Genomic DNA, 19,685 nt, shown 5'->3' with positions numbered 1-19,685 from the left:
TAACAGTTCTCACCAAGAGGGAAGGGAGTTTTCTGTTTCTTTTGATGCTGATCTTGCTAGTCTGTCCCATTGCCAGTGAGTGACCCAAGGAGAATTGGACCAGGAGAATAGGGGCATCTGAAAGCTCAGGGCAGGAGGGATGGGAAAAGAGGCAGGCAGGATAGAGCCAGAGGCCACTTAAGACTCCATGTCAAATCCTGTGGGCTCCTGAGGGTCAAAGGCCAAGTCTTGGACTTTGCAATGAGAATATAAGCTACAAATACACCTTCATTCATCTGCCCTGCTCCTAGAACAGCGTGCAGCTCAAGCCGAGTTTGCTGAGTGAATGAATGAAGTCAATCAGGGTACCCATGTGGTGGGTCAGAGACCAGACAAACCCCAAGGCCAGGGCTGGAACCCAAGGAGTCGGAAGGAGACAGGAAATTGTAGCCAAGGCAAGAACTGAAGGGAGCCCCCTCTGGGTGGCTCAGCTCTGGGGCTCCTGCACAGTCCTGTGGCCAGCCTGGACCCTGCAGGTCACTGACCACATGTGCCCTCAGTGAGCAGAACGGGGGACATCACTTCTTTGGTCTCCTGTGTGCCTCCCCATGTAAGCACTGGAAACGGTCCATGGGCACCATTTCTGGCTAATCAAGCCTCAGAGGAGCTACCAGGCTGGCAGGCACGTGTTCACGGCCTAGCTCAGCTGTGAAGTTACCCCGGGAGAGTCCTGGCAGGAGCTCTTCAGAACCAGGCCTCCCAGCCGGCCTCCAAGCCAGTTCGGTCAGCTCCCCAGGCAGGCCTGAGACAAAGGCGATGGCCGTCTGTGTCTTGAACAATCTGCTCTCCACTGCCAGCTCCACACCAACGAGTTTTTCGTTAGTGAGGCTACCAACTCTGCTCTTCACGTGATATTTTAAATACTGCTTTAAATCCCCCAACGGGACTACCAGGCTGCTCCTGTGTCTACAGAGTGGAGTACAGTTTTAATACTCATTATTAAACGAGTCTTTGCAATTGGGCGAGACATGCTAATTATCCTATTTAATTTACAGTCCACTCCCACATAACCCAGAGCACTGCTTTCTAATCTGCTGCTTGTTTGTACATGTCTTCGCAGAATTGGGGTCCCGCCCCCCGTGGGTTGGGAGTGTTCGCGCACCCCAGTGGGTGGATCTGTGTTGGATCTCGAGTTCCCTGAGGTGGAGGCTCACTCCTTCCCTGGCTCCTGACTTAGCGGAACACACAACCGCGCTGCCTGTGTGGAGGGACCGTGACTTGGTGCCGTCTCAGCCCCAGTGGTCACGTCCAAATCTTGCTTGTTCCACATGAGTAGGTCACAGGTCTGTCTCTCTGGCACATTTATAGGTTGAAAATCACAACTAGGTCTTTTTGAACCTCGGATAATCTGGTCTTTGTGTCCTGGAAACCAGCACATTCCTGAAATGCTGAGAGCCTTCGATGGCTCTCTCGATCACCTCTTAGTCTGTACACCAACTTGGGCAGAGAGGGCCAAGCCGTGTTCCTCTCTGCTCACCAGCAAAACTGCCTGGGCTGCCACCTTCTCTGTCCCCAGCAAAACTGCCTGGGCTGCCACCTTCTCTGTCCCCAGAGCCGGAAGCTGTTTGGCCTCAGACACGCCTGCCTCTTTCTACTGCTCCCCGTCCAGTTGACAGAGATCAAAGAAAACAACAACGCCATTCAACCACAGCCAAATTCAGGAGGCTGCCAAGAGCTCTTGGCCCCGCCCCACCTCGACAGGGCTCCTTCACAGCCCAACAAAGAAGACTAGCAGCTGAGACACAAATGCAAGTCGGAGATGTCTCTGTTTGTTTCACAAACAGCTCCGACCCTGCGTTGAGGTCATGGGGTGGGTGCGAGTGAATCAACAGTCCAGGGGTAGGAAGGACCAAGGCGCCCGGGGCTGGCCCTTGCAGGGACGCTGTGGGCAAGGAGACCAGCGCCCCGGGTCTTCGTTTCTTTCAAGCAGATGTCAGCTCGAGCAGGCCTGCTGGGAACCGGGCCAGGCAGCACAGTAGCTGCCAGCTCCAAGGGTCAGCTCAGTTTATCAGTCCAGGGAGACAGGGGCACCGGCCATCCCCCACCTGGGTGCCAGGGGCACAAGCCCAAAGGATGCTGGGCAGCATCTGGCTCCAGGGCTCCCTCCCTGAGGCGTGGCCCTTGGTGACCCGGTGCTCATCCACCTGCCTCCCTGGCCGTCTGGGCAGGTCCTCCTTCCACCCCGTGACGGACTCCTGCTGGTCCCCATCTCCTGTCACATGTCCCCATTTTCAGGCTTTCTGTCCTTGTCCAGATTTCCTCTGAGGTATGTCCCCACTCTGGCTTGACTGGGTCATGAAAGATGAGCACACAGCAAGAGGGGGCCTGCCAGGGGAGACAGTGAGCCAGGCGTGGGGACTCGGGGGACAGGAGAAGGTGTCGTTCCAGTCGGGAGTCACAGCGTCATGGAGCGGGGCTGGAGAACACAGTGTCAAGACAGAAACAGGCTCCCGTCGTCTGGCGGTAGTGCTTCAGCACAAGGCCCGGCCTGTGGTCAGAGCAGGGCTCAGAAAACGTCCACTGAGGACCCTGGGCATTTCGTTTTCTGAGCATGCTTCTAAAACCACTCCTGGTATCAGGCGGAGGCCTCACTGGTGGAGGGCCGTGGTGGAGGCTCCTGCTCAGAGGCTACTGCACTGTCCCAAGGCCTCTCTTGGACCCGAGGGTCCATCCACGCTCACGCAGCCCAGGATGGCAGCACGGCCATCGACCCTGCGTTTTCCCTCACTAATCGTGTCCTGCTCTTGTTGGAGACGTGGGACATGATTTGTTACTTTTGAGGTAAAGAACTTGGCTGTTGGTACAGAAACTGTTCATGAGCAATCACATTTTTATGAACGCCGTTAAGTATTCTGGTGGAAGGACTGACTCCATCAGTGTGCTCAGATTTCCAGGGAGAAATACCCAGATGGAAGAGGACGAGTCCACAGTGCCCACCTGCTCTGCAGCTCCACTGGGTGAGGTTGCCGAGATCAGCTCCCTGCCACCTCCCGCAGGGGCTGTGTTCATCACTCAGCCATTCCGCGGACGGAGCATGCGTAGACCTCGCTCCCCCACCAGACCTTGACGGGGGGGGGGGAGCGGCGAGAGTCTGCGTCCCCTCACCTCTTGGTACCAACCACAGTGCCCTGCTGCTGCCTGTGAAGACCACTGCCTGCCTCCTCACGGCCTGCGCAGGGCTCTGTGATGTCCTAGACATGTGGTGTCCTTAGCTTTGGTAAGATGACCACACGCTGGGTCTCCAGGAGTGGACCTGCTCACAGCGATGGTGCACACCGTGCTGTGCTGGGAAAGGGCTGAGCACCCGCTCTGGGGCGGGGGACGCTGATTAATAGTGCTGCTGATTTCCATGTGCAAATACCCCACTGTGGTTGATGTCCGGCCCCACCTGTGAGAAGCTGGGGAGAGATGTAGGGCAGCTCACTGCTTTACATAATTTCTACCACTCAGCAACAATAATGCAAATACCCTCCAGGGCAAGATAGTAGTACATGTAGTCAGCTACCCCGGGAATGATGCGTGTTGAAACTATCTTTGCTTTTTATGTTTTATTTTGAGATCAGGCCTTGTGATGCGGCTGAGGCTGGCTTTGAACTTGCTATCCTCCTGCTCAGCCTCCTGAGCCGCTAGGATTACAGGTGCGTGCCACCACACCCCAGCTTATCTTTACTACATAACTTAGTTCCCGTTTATGTTCTCTTGAGTTCATCACTGACTCAGAAAACCCCTGACATTTTTATCTGCTGGCACTGGCAAGTGGCCCAAAGTGCTTCTAGCACACTACTAGATGCAGTGACTCAAACTGGGCCAGTGCTGGAGCTGGGGACCCTGGTCCTCCTTGGAGCAGAGAGGAAGGCAGGGGAGCTGGCAGGAGCTGGCAGCTGCTGGCAGCTTGACTCTGGGGAGAGGCTGCTGCAGAAGTTGAATATAAGACAGTGTGTCTGCCAAGGCAGCCACGTGGCATGCTGCTCAGCGCTCCCGTCTCTGTGGCCACGACTGAAGCTCACCGCCCACCCGCACTGCCTCTGTGAGCTAGTAAGTCCCTGTCTTTGACTAGAGCCAGCTGGGCTTTGGGCCCAAGCTCCTAGGCTCCCTGGCCAACCTTCCCTGCCCACCCGGAGGCCAAATGGGCACACGCCCTTCCCCAGGCCTTGCCTCCCATTCAGCCCACACACACTTCTGCCCCCTGACTCTGCAGTACTCTTGTCTCTCCCACGTGGGTCAGGAATTAGCCCCACCGACCTGTGTGTTATACTCACTTTCATGGCTGAAACCAGATGTGCCCTCAGTGCACAGGTCTGAGCTCATGAAACCATTATGACACGAAGCCATGAAAGGCAGTGAGATCATCCGGGTCAAATGAAAGTATGGAGGAAGGAAGTCAGCTAGTGGTACAGGGCTCACAGCAGACTCTAAAGTGGTCTTCTGTTCATTCATTTGCCCCTTAGCCAGCCCTTGTCCAGTGCAGGGCAGGACTGGCTGCTGGCCCCATGATCTGACCCCAAATCCAACCTCACTGCCTTCAGAGTTCACCTGGCCAGCCAGGGGCGGTACCACAAGGGGCGGTACTCAGCAGAGTAAGACAGAAGGTCCTTTGGTAAAATACCCCCAGTCACCCACATTATATATCTGCCAAGTCTGCCAAGGCAGATATACTCTCAGCGTGGCAATACTCATCTGTAATGCCACGAAAACGGTCTTAAGCATCACACATACATTATTCTGATGAGCCTTCACATGCCTGCCAGTAAGTCCCTAATCCAGCCAGGCCTCCACCTGCACGATTATGTGTGGAGTATGAAAATGTCCTTCCAATTCAGTGCTCAGACAGCAATAGAGCCCTCACTTTTTTTAAGTGTTGACTTTATATGTCTTCCTTCTTTCCATCAGTAAATAACTGTCTGAAGCAACACACACGAAAGTCAAATTTATAAAACACAGATGCTCAGCCTCAGTGTCTGCTCAGAGCATGCAACCAAAGCATCACATCAGTCTGTCCAAAGATGCTCCTTGAGAAACGAGCAGCGGTGGATTTGCAGGACAGAAGGTAGTAGACATTAAACCTGGGAGTCGGGGTTACCATTGCATCTGCAGTCCTTGCCTTGAATCACCCACCACAGCCAGAGAACGCACAAGAGCTTGCTCTGGTTCTGGAGATGGGTTTGGGCCTGGGGATCTGTACTTAGAGTGACCAACCTCACCTGGTTTGCCTGAGAACATCCCAATTTTAGAACAGGAAGTCCCAAGAACAGCAAGTCTAAGGCTCATGGGAAGGCTGATGACCTGAAAGTCCCTCTGGGGAAACAGGACCAGACTGGGAGGAAGGGGTGATTCAGGCTAAATGGTCTATCAACATCTCAAGCCTTTTCCTCCTCTTTGCCCATGACCTTGACTATCACTAGCTAAATGGTGACCACAGTGGGACCTTACCATCCGGTGAGGCTAAAATGCTATTTTCCTTGCCAAACAGCTTTAATCCTGTTATTTTCAACAGAATTTGTCATACTCCTCCCTCTGCCTGTCCATTCATGCATAAGCAAAACATTTACTGCTCCATCTGCTCATCCATCTAGACTTGCTTTTTCCTACTCTACATACCTGAAAAAATCTGGGATCCTTTGGTTAAATGCTAAGGGCCACCTCCTCAGGATGACTTCAAAGAGTGTGTTCTTGACACACTCGGCGGCAGATGCAGCCTTTCCCCGTTATGGTTCTCACGGATTCTTAAGGCTGGAAGATTTTAAAGGCTGTGGGAAGAAGTCTTCTATGCTGATGGGTGGATTGAGGAAATCCCTGCGAATCCTTTCGCTAGCCAGTTGGACACAATCTAGGCAGAATTCAGAGGCGGGAGCTGCACTGTGCCCAGCCTCCTGTTGCATTCTGGAAGGTTCCTACCATGAGAGATCTTTTGCGTAGCTTTCTCCAGATGCCCAAGTCCTTCTGCTATGAGACTGCGGCCAGTCCCTCTCCTACAGAGTGTTCTGAAACACAGGAGCTCAGCTCTAAGACCCCAGGCCCAGCGCCCGGCAGCCGCTAGGACCTCCCTCCTCCCACGCTGTGCCCCATCACTTCCTCTGCACATTCCAGGTGGCGGGCTCTGGGTCCAGCAGGCCCAGCACCATCTGTCAGCGTGAAGGTCTCGCTCCGGGCGGAGCAGCAGTGATCCCACCTTTTGTTTCCAGAGCACGTTAGAATTTATTTCCCTTGTTTTGCTAATGAGAAATCAAAGCCCCGGGTGAGGGTCCAAGTCACCAGGTAGCTAGGGGAGCTGCTGGAAGCCAGGACTGCAGGCTCTAGTGTGTAACGCAGGTGGGCAGGATCCCTCCTCCCAAGGGAGCCGAGAGCCGGCGGCCAGCTGCTCCTCTCAGCCCTCTCCCCAGGTGGGGGAGCCGGGGCTGGTGTTCTAAAACAGGGTGATGAAACACTGAACCCGCCGGAGCATGTCGAGAGTTCCTTCTTCAAAACCAACTGAGGAGTAACATGCTAAGCCAACAGGCCGATCCCAAAAGGCCAAAGGCCAAGCGTTTTGGTATGTGGATGCTGATTCTCAACAGAGGGGGGGCTAGGGAAGAACAGAGGAACCTGGATTAGGCAGAGGGGAGTGGAGGGAGGGAGGGGGTCGGGGGCAGGAAGGACAGTAGTGCATCGGACATCATTACCACAGGACCTGTATGATCCCACCTCCTGTACCACCAGAGCGGAGCAGTCATACTCCATTTACGTATGAAGGGTCCAAGTGCACTCTACTGTCGTGTAAGGAATCAGAACGACGGCTGGGAGGACTTCCATCTAACATCCCTGCTCCTTCCTGGGCCTGGGGTGGCCGGAGAAGGGAAGCCTCAGGAGGTTGGAAAATGCCTCATCTGCCCTGGAAGCCTGAGATAGGGTGAAACGGTGGAAAACAACAAAAATGCTTTTGCCATTGTCTTCCCTTCATTTTAATGAAATTAATTTCCCCCTTACTTCCAATCGTGTTATTTAACTTCTATTTCCAGTATGCTGAGATGAAGACCCACAGGCTAATACAGTCATCTTCAAATGTTTGTTTAAAAAAACTAAAAATGTGCCCTGAGCATATGCAAATTTTAGAAGCATAAAATTTGTAGTATATATAATTTACAAAATATATTTAAAATGTTTAATCCTATCCAGATAGGTATAATGAAAGAACCAAGAGAAGCCCCGAGGTTTCTTTCTTCACCCTGATGCTTGTCTTGCTTACCTCCTGGAAACACCCACCCTGCTCTGAAGCATCTTATGAAGTTACAAGACACCAAAGTCAAACTGTAACTTAAGTCACAAGTGTAACTTAATACTTCCAAAAACAAACGGGCACCTTGGCTGAGAATTAATATATTTATAAACTATCAACAACTAAGGCAACCTGCTCCAAACCAGGCAACCGCTCATGCAATTCAGTATCACACTGGTATTCCTAACGCACTGTCTCCTTAGTGTTCCTGTTTGCAACTAGGGGCAGTTAAGTTCCCTAATTAAAATGTGAAGTCATTTATTAGACTAAGGGAGATTCATAGGAGAATATATGTATGTATATCCCATACTTTCTCATACACACACACACATTTTAGATACAGAAGCAGAGTGTTACTCAAAATAAACAAGGCATGGGATGACGTAGTTACGTTACTCTTTTTAAGAACTTGAAAGGACAGTGGCCTTCCTTATCACTCTCCTTGGACTGAATCAGCTGCCAGTCACAGGTCTATCACCCACACGGCTGTGATATTACTTGACACACTGAGCTAAGAACACATGAATGGAATCATCAGATCTCAGTCCCAATACCTCTTTCCCCGAAATAAACCAAAAGTGTCGACACAAAGAGCTAATTTTGTAATAAGCATCATGTGGAAAAGTTCCACAAGGTAAAGCCCAGTCCTAAATAAAGTCCTTTCACTGGGAAGGGACCAAACGCAAGGCATCAGGGCCACCCTGATGACCCTAGTGACTTGGTCATCTGCAAAGACCCTATCTCCAAACCAGGCCACATTCGCAGGCCCTGGGTGTTGGGTCCTCGATGTCCTGGGGTGGAGGTCACAACTGAGCCCACGCACTGGACACCCAGCTCTGGTGGCCTTTCTGTCCTCCCAGCTCCTTTCCACCAAGCTGGGACAAAGGCTGACTGGGCTCCGCTCAGGTCCCGTGAAGGCATGGCCTTCTGGAACCCGGCCCACCGCCTCTGCTGACCAGCTTGGAGGAGGTTTCAGTGGATCCACCATGGACCACTCAACCATGGTTTGGAAAGAAACGCCACCACATTGTCTGTTCTCTTCTACTCTCCTCCACCAGTCACCTCCTACCTGGTTCTCTGACGGTGTTGCTTTTGTTTCTTGTTTTTGTTCTAGTTTATAAAATGCATGTTCCTTGATACACTGAGAAATCTCGAAGATCTAAAGACAATTTAAAAAAAAATCCCTAATTATGATTTCTAAAAATAGCATTTTGATAAAATGTATTTCCAGACTATATTTAAAAATCCAGTCTTAGTCGTACCAACAGCTTTGCATTGTGCTGTTTTTACTTAATATTATACTTAGCGTCAAGGAAAGAATGACCCAGCTGGGTATCTTTCTATAAAAGATTATGTGGTTTTTCAAAAAGCAAATTAAAAATTTTCTTCAGGTACACTGTGTACAATGTTGCTCAGGGCAAGACAAAAACAGATCTTGGGGTTCCCTGGGACGGGCTCCCAGAGCCCATCCGGTGACAGAGTACCAATGGCTTCCGGCCACAGCCCTGTCTACATGGCCACTCTCTGCAGGCTTCTCGGAACTTCATTCCCACAACAGGCTGGCGACATGGGGATGCTGCTGTGGTCCCCAGAAGTTTATGTGGGGAACATGGAGCTGGGGCCTTTGGGAGGTCCTGGGTGATGAGGTCAGGAGGGCGGCAGGAGGCCCTGGTGGCTGAGGCCTGAGGCCTGCCTGCCGTGAGGCCCTCCATGCAGCCGTGCAGCAGGAAGGTCCTCGCCCCCTGCCAGCACCACGCAGTGGGACTTTTCAGGACTGTGAACTGTGAATGACCCCGCCGTGGTATCTGGCTGTAGCAAAAACGGACTGAGACAAGGCCGTGATGCAGAAGGCTGTGACAGTCCCTGGGTCCATCTCCTTTGAAGCAAGGTTGCCCGAATGCACAGGGTGAGCCCACAGGCCCCTCCTCTGAAGAGACACCCCTTCCTTGTCTTGCCAACAATTACAGCTCCCCCGTTCTCCAACACGCTGCTGGTGGCACTGCTTTGGTGAGACCTCATCCCCCAACCAGGAGTGATGGGCTGTCCTTTCTCGAGTCTAGCTTTTATCTTGCTGCTTTACCATGGTTTGGGCCCGTATGTCTCCACCGGATGGGATCCCAGGAAGGGTAGAGGCCACACACCCTCCACCTCTGTACTCCCAGGGCCAACCCAGAAACTCCTCTAAATGAACTCAAGAGCATGTTTGTTCAAGAACATCTGCTGAGCAGTGCAGGCATTCTGCAGGTTCACCTGGTGCTGGGACCACGAAACAGGATCTAGCAGACGTATGCTTCGCGTGGTCCACAGGTACTAGGATGAAACTCACAGAGCTACTCTTGTTCCAAAGTATAGCAGAGGAAATGGATTCTGAAACTGCAGCTGTCTGACTTACTGTGTGGCCTTAGACAAGTCACCTGAGCCCTCTGAACCTCAGTGAATGGACTGACAAACGAGGAACTGCATCTGGGAGTGGTCGTGTGATGGAGCAGGCCGTGGTACAGAAGGGTTAGCACAGTGCCCAGTGCTTGGTCAACGCTTGGCCAGGTACCGCCAGAGCAGCGAGCAGAATTGAAAGGGACACCTGTTCTGGTCATATTTCCATTTTCCTTAGCCCTCCAGAGTGTCCCTGGGAGGTTCTGGGTTTGTGAGCACATCACTTAACTACCATCACTGGGCCACACCCAGGAGCCTGGCTCCTCAAACGAAAAGCAGGGCCGGGTCCAGCAAGAGAAAGGCTCCGAGATCCCCTGCTCCCAATCTCAGCTCCCCACCTCCTGTGTGACCCTGGACTAGTCACTTACACTCTCTGTGCCTCAGTACTCCAAACCGTGGCTGGAACGGTAAGGGCCCGTAAGCAGCGGCTGCAGTCTGCAGAGTAAGGGGCGGAACGGGGCCACCCCTGCTTACACTCTTGCTTCTCTTTCCTTTCTCCCACCCACCATTCTGGTGTCACTGGAATTCAGACACTTCAGTTCTTGGGCTCTAAGAGGATTTTAAGTAAGATCTACATAAAGCGACTTCTGGCTTGAAATCTGCTGCGTTTGCTCGGCGCGACTTCCTCGTACCGTTCGGCTTGTTTTTAATACTATCCAAAGAGGAGATGGAACTCTGCCCAACCACGGGCGAGCGGGACGGTTCTGGTCTGTGGATGCGACCGGTGTGACGTGTGCCAGCCAGGACTTGGTGAAGACGCCCCGTAAGCAGCCGTGACGGCCTTCAGACCCCCAGACTGCGCTGTGGGGCGGGGCAGCAGTGGCCTGCGCCCTCCACCGCCCGGCACCGAGGACCTTCCAGGTGCGCTCCAACACCTGTGGACCGGTCACCCAAAATGACATGGAGCGAGGTCTTCACCGTGGACTCAGTGCAGCCTCACCTGGCGGAGGGGGCACGTCATCACCCGGGACTCAAGACACGTCCCCTTAGGCCTAGAGAACAAAAGGAAGATGGCTGCACTCTGCTGGTGCCCAAGAGCGCCTGCCACACCACCACCTGTGGAAGTCAAGGACTCTCCCAAGGCCAGGCCACCCAACATGCAATTCCAGGTGACATCAGGCCATCCTTCCTTGTCCACACTGTACGTGTGGAAACGCACGCTTCAGGGAAGCAGAAGGTACCAGCAGGTGACAGCGCTGTTCCCAGGGAAACTCACAGGGCCCTGCCTGGTGCGGAAGAAGGGCTTTGGGGTCTCAGGCCTGCAGGTGGAGGGCGGAGGGGCAGCCCCCAGGGAATCGCGGGGCCTGTGAACTCCCTTGCATCTCATTCGATTCACCGGCCATTGGTGCAGCTACAGTGAGGGACAGAATGCTGGCTTTGGGTGACATGGCTCCTGTCACCCCCCAGCTGGAGAGGGCAGCAGCCCTTGGGAACAGTTAGGGATGGATCCTGGGCCCTTCAGGGATGGATGCGTTCTGAATGGTGGTCCTCCAACAGCGACCCCACGTCTTGGAAGGCTCAAAGACGGTGAGGTGAAGGTTAGGACTAGGGACTTGTGACGTTTAATGAAGACGGTTTCTGATGCCTTAGAGATGAGTCGCCACTGGAAGAGTCCAACGCTGCCGGCCTGAGTGGAGGCTCAGCTTGGACAGTGAGAGAAAGCAGCCCCATCATCAGGGAGGTCGGAGAAGAGAGGCGCACAGAGCTGGCGGCACCAGGGTCAGAACACGCTGCTTCTCCTCGGGTCTTGCCGTAGCTGACCATGCGACCAGGGCCCCTCTCGGAGGGATCACAGCTTTCTCCCCAGACCCCCAGACCGGCCTTGTATTTTCACTGAATGGGGGTCCCAACGGTGACCCTCATCTGAGGCTCAGCCCTGCCTCCTCCCTGCCTCTCCTAATTCCTCTCAGACACAGCAACCTCAGGGGAGCTGAGCCACCCGTCCCCCCTCAGGAGGCAGCTCTGCTAGGCTCCTTGGAGACAGGGTGAGCAGGGAGGACCTTCTGCTTCCGGGGTGGTGTGTGCATGGGGCAATGTTCTGGCCAACGTGATCATAATGATCACCCTATAAGAGGTGGTGCCTGGAAGTTCAGGGGGAATCGAGAAAAGGGCTTAGAGGTGTGGCCCTGGCTCATCTGGGATTCCCTTCTCATCTCCAGCTGCACCACGACTTTCTGGTGTCAGCCTCCTACTCAGAGGTCCAGGGACCAGCTCTAGGCAGGTGGGAGGTGTGGCTGACACTGAGGACCGCTTATCTCCCGACCCCTCCCATTTCTCTTCCAGGGCCTTGTGAGAAAAGGCAGGCTCCTTCCTCCTCCATTCCAAGGGTCCCTGGCCCTGGCCTCTGCTCTCTCCTCCAGCAGCTCACCGTCCTCAGCCCTGCTTCCACCTTCCAGGCCCTGGATGAATGAAGCTCAAGGAGAGGAAAAAACAATATATCCCAGAATCTGGACCTTATATCATGGAGCTATGTATGTATGCTTCAGGATGGTCTCGGGAAGGAGAAAGGTTTTTCAATTTGAGCAAGACAAAAGAAGTAGAAAATTTATAAACTGTCAGCTCAGTGCTTTGGAGATGTCCTTGCCTTTGAGTCCAATCAGCCACACTGCAGGGGAGCAGGTCCACAGGCCAGCAGGCGGGATCTGGTAGATGGAGTGCCGAGGAACCCTGCAGCCCACTCAGTGGAGAGGGACGGCATCTCTAGAGAAGTCTGGGTCCCCACCGGGGATCTGGGGAGGGAGACTGTCCTGTGCCTGGGTCCTTCCACCCACTGTCACCCAGCAGTGAATACCCCTTGGGTGGAACCAGCGCAGGACAATGCTCTCGGCCGCCCAGCAGCATGAGGACACCTCAGGGAATAGCTGGCATCTTTGGGGGCAGTCCTCTCAGGCCAGTGGAGAAGCAGAATGGCCACATCTATGTGGTCCAGGTGGCCTCCAGGAGCCTTAGGTGGAACGCCAGGCCACCAGTCCAGGATAGCGTTGCACTTGGAGCCCTGCCCAAATCGTGGTTGGGACTGGCTGCACAAGGTGGTCCAGTCTCCACTGCAGGTAGGAGAGGAGGGCTGGGTCATGGGGCGGGGGGCAAGGGGCCGCTTTCGTAGGAGGTGTCCAGCATTGCCGGTCCTCCAGAGGGGGTCCAGGCAGCCTGTTCCTTCTTGCAGCTCCTCACGGGTCGTCCTTGGAGCCGTAGCCCACACAGACTGACCCTGGCCTTCACCTGGGGTCAGGTGGGCCTCCGTCCATCCCTGCATGGGCAGGCTGGAGGCTTCGCAGGAGCTCAGGGTCACAGGAAGGTGGGACTGAGTCCCAGGGCACCGCTCTGTGGCTGGGGTGAGCTAAAAGCAGCCCTTCCCTCTGTCCACGCGCAGGCCAGGGCTGCTTCCCCTGCTCCCCATGGCTCCCCAGCTCCTGCCTCAGCACTGTCTCTTTCATCAGCTCCACATCGCAGGGTTCTGCAGAGCCTCTCTCAGGGGCGCCAGGTTGGTGTTTTCCGCTTGAGCCACAGGAACAGTTGGGTGGCTCGTGGGCCGCTGCCTCCCTAGTGGCCACTCTAACTGGAAGACGGTGGAGGGGGTATGCCAGGGAGTGTCACAGCCCAGCCCAGATGACCAGCTTGATGAAGCCACCAACTTGGTCTTCTCATACTTCTCAGAGTCAGAAAGGCAGCTGGGTGGCCCTGGAGAGCCAGGCCAATTTGGCATTGACTTCCCGGGCACAGAATTCACACCTGTGACCTGGGAATCAAAGCACTGGACTATCACTCATAGCATCCTCCTGGTCCTGCCTTCTGTCTTGAGAGGCCTGCAGAGATGTCAAGAGACTGCCATCTGCCCTGCCTGGCAGGGCTTCCCCAGCACAGTGCAAGTGAGATCACAGTGAAAGAAAAAAAATCACGTTTTTCAGTTTGCTGGGTAGTTTGGAACCGTAATGCTAAAAGGGTACTTTGTCTAAGGAAGTGGTGTTCAAATTTTGGCCTCCTGGGCAGGCCTGGCAGCCACACCTAGAGACGTCCCAGGGCTGGTGGAAAAGCAGACAGCCTGCTGATCTCTGGGACCGCTCTGTGCAGAACCCAGCACCAAGCCGGAACCCACCCAGAATAACCAGAAGCAAGGCCGCTGCAGCTCTCCCGAGATGCAGAACAGAAGCATGGGGTCCCCTTCTCAGTCACACATCACAGGCTGCTTCCCTCCACCAGCTTCATCTTGGAAGCTCTGCAGACCCACCTGCCAACTCCTGGGCATAACAAATAAGAGCATGAACAAATTCGCCCCAGAGGGACCGCCACCCTGTCCAGAGGAGGGACAAAACCAAGCCTTCCACCTGGCCAGGAGGCCTGACTGCTCTGAAACTCCACTGGAAGTCCCCGACTGGGTGGAGAATCTGCTCTCCCAGGGGCAGAGATGACTGCCACTCTCTGTGGGCTTCAGTTTCAGAGAGGTGTGCCAGGGAGGCGGCTCCCGTCCCTCCTGCCTGCACAGTCTCTGCTGCGGCTGTGTCTGACAAGTTCCCAAGCCTGGTCCTTCCAGACAGGATCACAGACGACTTCTGCCAGGCTTGCTGGCTGCTGCCGGAGCCCCTAAGTACCCCCAGATGTCTACCATGATTACAGTAGGAAGGTGAAGCTTATTAAGGCAGGACCCCCACGGTGGTGGTCTCAGGGGGCTTTAGAGCTGCTTCTGTCTCCACACTGGCCACTCCCATCCGCCCACAAATACAACACAAATAAGCTTCAAAAGGGGGGTTGGGGACATGGACCTAAACATTCCCAAGAACTAAAACAACACAAATATCTAAGCCCTTAATTAGAAGATCGGATCCCGGTCTATTTTATCCCGTCCTCGTGCTTCACACGTGGTTGTGTTTTCTAAGTTGCCTGCTCAGGTCAAGGCCACGGAAGGAAACAGCCGCCTGGCCCCTCTTCCGGGCTCTCCCTCCTCCGGAGAGGAAAGTCCCCATCTGCCTTGAAGTGGATGCGCTTCCAGCACCGTGCAGAGCGCTCTGCGCACGGCTCTCTGCTTTACAAGCAGCCCTTGCACCGATAGGACTGTTATTCGGACCCCAGGGCTCCTGGGGCTCGCCCACCACCCAACGGCCTGGGAGTGCGTGGGCGGGATGCTTTATTTTGCATCCTGACACTCCAAATTCTGCCCCCTCCTTGCCACCACGTGGCCTTGCGGATGAAAGGAGCTCCGTGGAGCCCTGCGTCACAGCCCTTGGAAACCAGGAGCAGCGTGCTCGCCGCACAAGCGGCAGGCCCGCCTGGGCAGCAGGTGCGGCCGCGCTGGGTTGGAAGCCAGGCCCCCGAGCTGGCGCGCTGCAGGGCCGGGGTGTCTCCACCTTGCCTGTCTCTCCAGTCCTTCCCAGAACACTGGAGTCATCTGCGGCCCCCCAACCCCCTGCTTTTTTTTGTTTTGTTTTGTTTTTTTCCTTTCTTTCTTTTAAAACATTGATACGAAATAAAGTGTCCTAATCTTTCTGGTTTTGTCTTTTAAAAATCCACCATGTCAGGAGGAAGAAAAAACAATTGTCAGCCCTGGCCACCTTTTCCTGGAGATTAAAAGGCACATCGCCCCTGCATGAAGTCCTACCTTCACCCCGCTTCTCGCATCTGACCTACTCTTCTTGACCTTAAGGAAGCAGTTCCCTCCTTCCCCCCTCATTCTGCATACTAAGCCAGGTGGACTCAGCACTTCCTGTCTACGAATCCAGGCGAAAACCAGACGGCCCCTGCCCCCTAAAAACCAGCCATCTGGATTACAGAGCTGGCAGGTTGTTAGCCAGGAGGCCTGCACTCTGGGGCATCCTGTTCTTTCTTGTGCTTTGACAATCATCAACATCAGTGTGGCCTTCAGCACGTGACGGCCATCACTCCAGAGCTGGTGGCTGCCTTGAACCCATGTGTTACAACATCCAGCCCTTAACAAATAATGTTGAATGTAAGAAGGGACCATGGCATAGCCCTGTTAGTGAAGGTGACCAGGTGAGGGATGGAGCTGCATCCTGAGGAAACCATCTATTCTGCCTTTTTCTTAGAAAATCAACTGCGAATGATGAATGTGACTGATGTTTCTACCCTTCACATGGTTCATATGCCAGAATACACAGTTAGACCCATGCATAGTTTTTAATCTGAGCTTGGAGAGAAGAGGGAGCTGCACCAAACTAAAGCTGCATAGCCCTCTGCTACTCCAGCTGCCCACCAGCCCATGAGCTGTAGCCCATGGAGTCAGAGCCCTGGAAATTCTTCTTCATGTCTTTGGAGGTTTTGAAACACTCCAGGTGTGAGGGAATCTGTCAATCAGAGCAAGGAAAAAGCAGCAGCAAAAAAGTCCAGCTCTGCACCCAATGCCTCCTGGAGCACAGGCCAGGGAGAACCCTGGACATGGGGCACCGTTCCTGATTTGAATGGACTCACCGCAGTGAAGTGCCCAAGCTATGTCCAGCATGGATCCCCTTGCCTCTGCCAGTCTCCTTCCCCAGGAGCTAGGACTGCTCTTCTAGAGAGAAGTCTTCCCTTCTCCTTTCAGATCACTAGAAAATTCTGCTACTGTCGGCCCCAAAGCCTGTGGGCAGTTACCCTGGTGGAGCAGTCACACAGCAGTGGGGGTCACACCTGGGTGGAGGTGCCAACCCTTCACCACACCCTGCCTTGAAACGCTAGTTGTCTTACATGGTTAATTCTTGAATTTCATTTGCAATTTGTTCTAAATAACTTAATTTGTGGCGATAAATATTCTGCCTTGCTTTCTAAATTTGTTACTCATTAATCTGCACAAGAAACAACCAGGCTGAAGCACCTCAGGAAGGTAGCCACACGATCCTACCATCACCTTAGTGCGTCAGACCCACTGGGAACAAACCAGAGTGCTCTCAGCAAGCTGGATCCAGATCTGATTTCCTAACTTCTTAACTGCAAACGAGCACCCCTATCCTTAGATGCTATCTGCTTGAAATTTGGACAGGGGTCATGACAGTGCAAATGTGAGAAATTTTACATTTCAATCTGAAAGATTTTGGGATCTCCCAAGTGCAGTCAAATTATATAAATGCAGGTTTCAATGAAAAGTACAACCAGCATTGCTGTATTAAATCTAATTTTGTAAAACTAGAAAATTATTGCCAGAGTACAACACGTATCTAAGATCATAAGGTCAACCTCAGTCACCTAGATCCTCTCTCTCAATTATACGAACTCCTGTCTTCAAACAGCCCCAGACCATCTCCTGCTCTTCTGCCCTGTTCTGACAGCTCTCTCCTTTCTCTGTACCACTCCACACGGCTAAATACCAGGAGAACAAGACCGGAGCAAAGCCTATGTTAAAGAGAAGTACATTACAAGATGTTGGATTCATGGGCGTTCGTACCTAACAGGCCACAGACAAATGGATTGCAGAGATTTTTGGACCATTATATCAGCCTTATGATGTTATGGACATTTTCAAGGCGTATTTATGTAGAACACTCTAGTATAAGATATGGTAAATATTGTGTTCAAATCATATTAGAAATAGCATCTGACATATTTGCAAGTTCTGAGTTGGTAAAAGGCACCACAAATAAGGATGTTTCTATCACTTTTTCCCTCCCAGGGTAGTTTAGAAAAATAAGATAAAAGGAAATGGGACTGGAATCTGGTTGACTACAGGTGCCTGATGTGCTTTTCTCCACAAAAAAGGACCCAAGAAAGGGAGACCTAGAGCTACTCCCCTGGAGGGCTTGGGGTGGAGCACTGGAGCACAGTGGGGTGTGGCAGCGGTGTCATGGAGCACGGAGATGCCAACAGCCTTATGAAGAAGGGAACGAGGCACAGAGCATCCACCATCCCTTCTCCCCAGAAATCCCTAAAGCCAGGGCTTTCACCCAGTGGGAAAGCAGGGGCCCCGACAGGCCCAAAGCATTTGCTGCTGAGAGGTGTGCAGTCCTGTTGGGCAGATGCTGGGTCACTGTGCTGCAGCCCCACTCTGGACAGAGCCCAGAAACACTGTGTCCTCCTTGTGTAGGCTCCTGCCACATGGTGCGTCTTGACACCCACCTGCCTGGAGTCCTATGGAGCAGCCAGGCAGCAGACCCAAGGTCAGCCTGGCCCTGTGAATAGCCAGGTGGCTCAACCTCCCTCTCACACCACAGGAAACAGCCTGTAGTGCATTCTGAGTGGCTCAGTCCACAGGGAACCCCTGGGAAGTGGATGGGTGGTCCTATTCACTCACCTTCAGCCCTTAGGAAAGCTGGGGAGCCTGTCATGGGAAGGTCAACCCATCAATGTCCTAGGAAGCAGGCAATCCTACCCATTGTCCACAGGAAGCAACTAGGTAGCCTTCCCTGAGCTGCTTGGCTTTCTGATGTCCCAGAAGGCAAACAGGAAGCTCACCCAAAGCAGGTTGGTACCACCCATGGCTCTGTAAATGCATTTGCATGGCCCTGGCACACTGACAGATACCCCACCAGGGCCCATCAGTGAACCCCAGCTACTTTGTGGGTCTCACACAGTGATATCCACCCACCCTCCCTACTTCACCAGTCATTCTCACCCACAGGGGCTCACTGCATTCACAGCCAGGCACACTATTCTCAGAGCTGCGAGTGAACTCATCCTACCTACGAGAGTTGCATCCCAGCTGGAGGAGCAATAACCACAAATGCCTACAGTCTAGGCCACACAGACAACCACAGACATCACCGATATTGATTACAGCTGGACCGCTATGAGAACTACACTACTGCACTCCCCCTGAAGCACAGTCAACACAGCCTACAAACCTACATCCTAGAACACAAAGTCAGGAGTGTCTTTTACTATGAGAACCACTTTACCAAACTGGCTGAGGCCAATGATCCACCAGATGTGCAAACATCAACGTAGAGACAGAAGAAGCATGAAAACAAGGTAATACGATGCCTCAAAAAAAAAAAAAAAAAAAAGTAATTTTCTAACAACAGACAACTAAAGAAAAGGAATCCATGAACTTCCTTAAAAAGAATTCAAAATGATTACAAGGAAATTCAATGAGATATAAGAGAATACTGACAATTCAATGAGATTGGGAAAACAATGCATGACCTAAATGATAAGTTTGGCAAAGAGAGGGATCATAACAAACTACCAAATAGAAATCTTGGAGCTAAAAAACTCAAAAAATGAAACAAAAATGCAGGTAAAAGCCTCAACAACAGACAAATCAAGCATAGGAATTTACTAACTTGAAAAGAGTTCTTTTGAAATAAAGCTGTCAGACAGAAGAAAGAAACTTATGGGAATGAAGGAAGCTTATGAAACAGACAGAACACCAAGAAGCAAACAAATATTTGCATTATAGGTACTCCAGAAGAAGAGAAGAAGGGGAAAGGCATTAAAAAAAAAAAAAAAAAAAAGCCTAGCCTACAAAATAACAGCTGAAAACATTCTAAATGTTGGACAAGATATGGACACCCAGATTCAGGAAACTCAAAGTACTCATGACAGATTCAACTAAAAAATACACTTTCTAAGGAACATATAATTGAACTGTCAGAAGTACAAAACAAAGAGAGAATTCTAAAAAGGCAAGAGAAAAATAAGAATTCACATATAAAGGAATCCCCATGAGACTAACAGCAGACTTCTCAGCTGCAAGCTTACAAGCCAGGAGAAAATAGGATAATGCATTCAAAGTCCTAAAAGAAAAATTTGCCCACCAAGAATACTATGCCTGGCAAAACTATCCTTCAGAAATGAAGAGGAAAGTCATTCCCAAATAACCAATGTCTATAGGAAATGCTTAAGCATCTTTAAAGATGCAAAAATAGATACTATCACTATGAAAATATCAAAAAGTACAAAACTCATTAGAGCAGGTAGACACAACAAGGAAGAGAATCAAAACTTATCAATGTGGAAAACCATCAAATCACACACAGGAACAAGAGAAGAAAAGAGCAGAGGTCTTAAAAAAGAACAAGAAAAAATTTAAAATGACAAGAGT

The 19,685-nt window shown here is 52.2% G+C and overlaps 1 protein-coding gene across 1 annotated transcript in view; it reads right to left on the bottom strand.

Moving 5' to 3' along the window:
- The window catches only part of AGPAT4 (1-acylglycerol-3-phosphate O-acyltransferase 4), a 110,721-nt gene that overhangs the window by 49,655 nt on the left and 41,381 nt on the right, over nt 1-19,685 (bottom strand). The gene's annotated exons all lie outside the window — the stretch shown is intronic.

This window comes from Sciurus vulgaris, assembly GCF_902686455.1.
Source record: "Sciurus vulgaris genome assembly, chromosome: 7".
Taxonomy (NCBI): Eukaryota; Metazoa; Chordata; class Mammalia; order Rodentia; family Sciuridae; genus Sciurus; species Sciurus vulgaris.
This window is presented reverse-complemented; position numbering and strand designations above follow the sequence as displayed.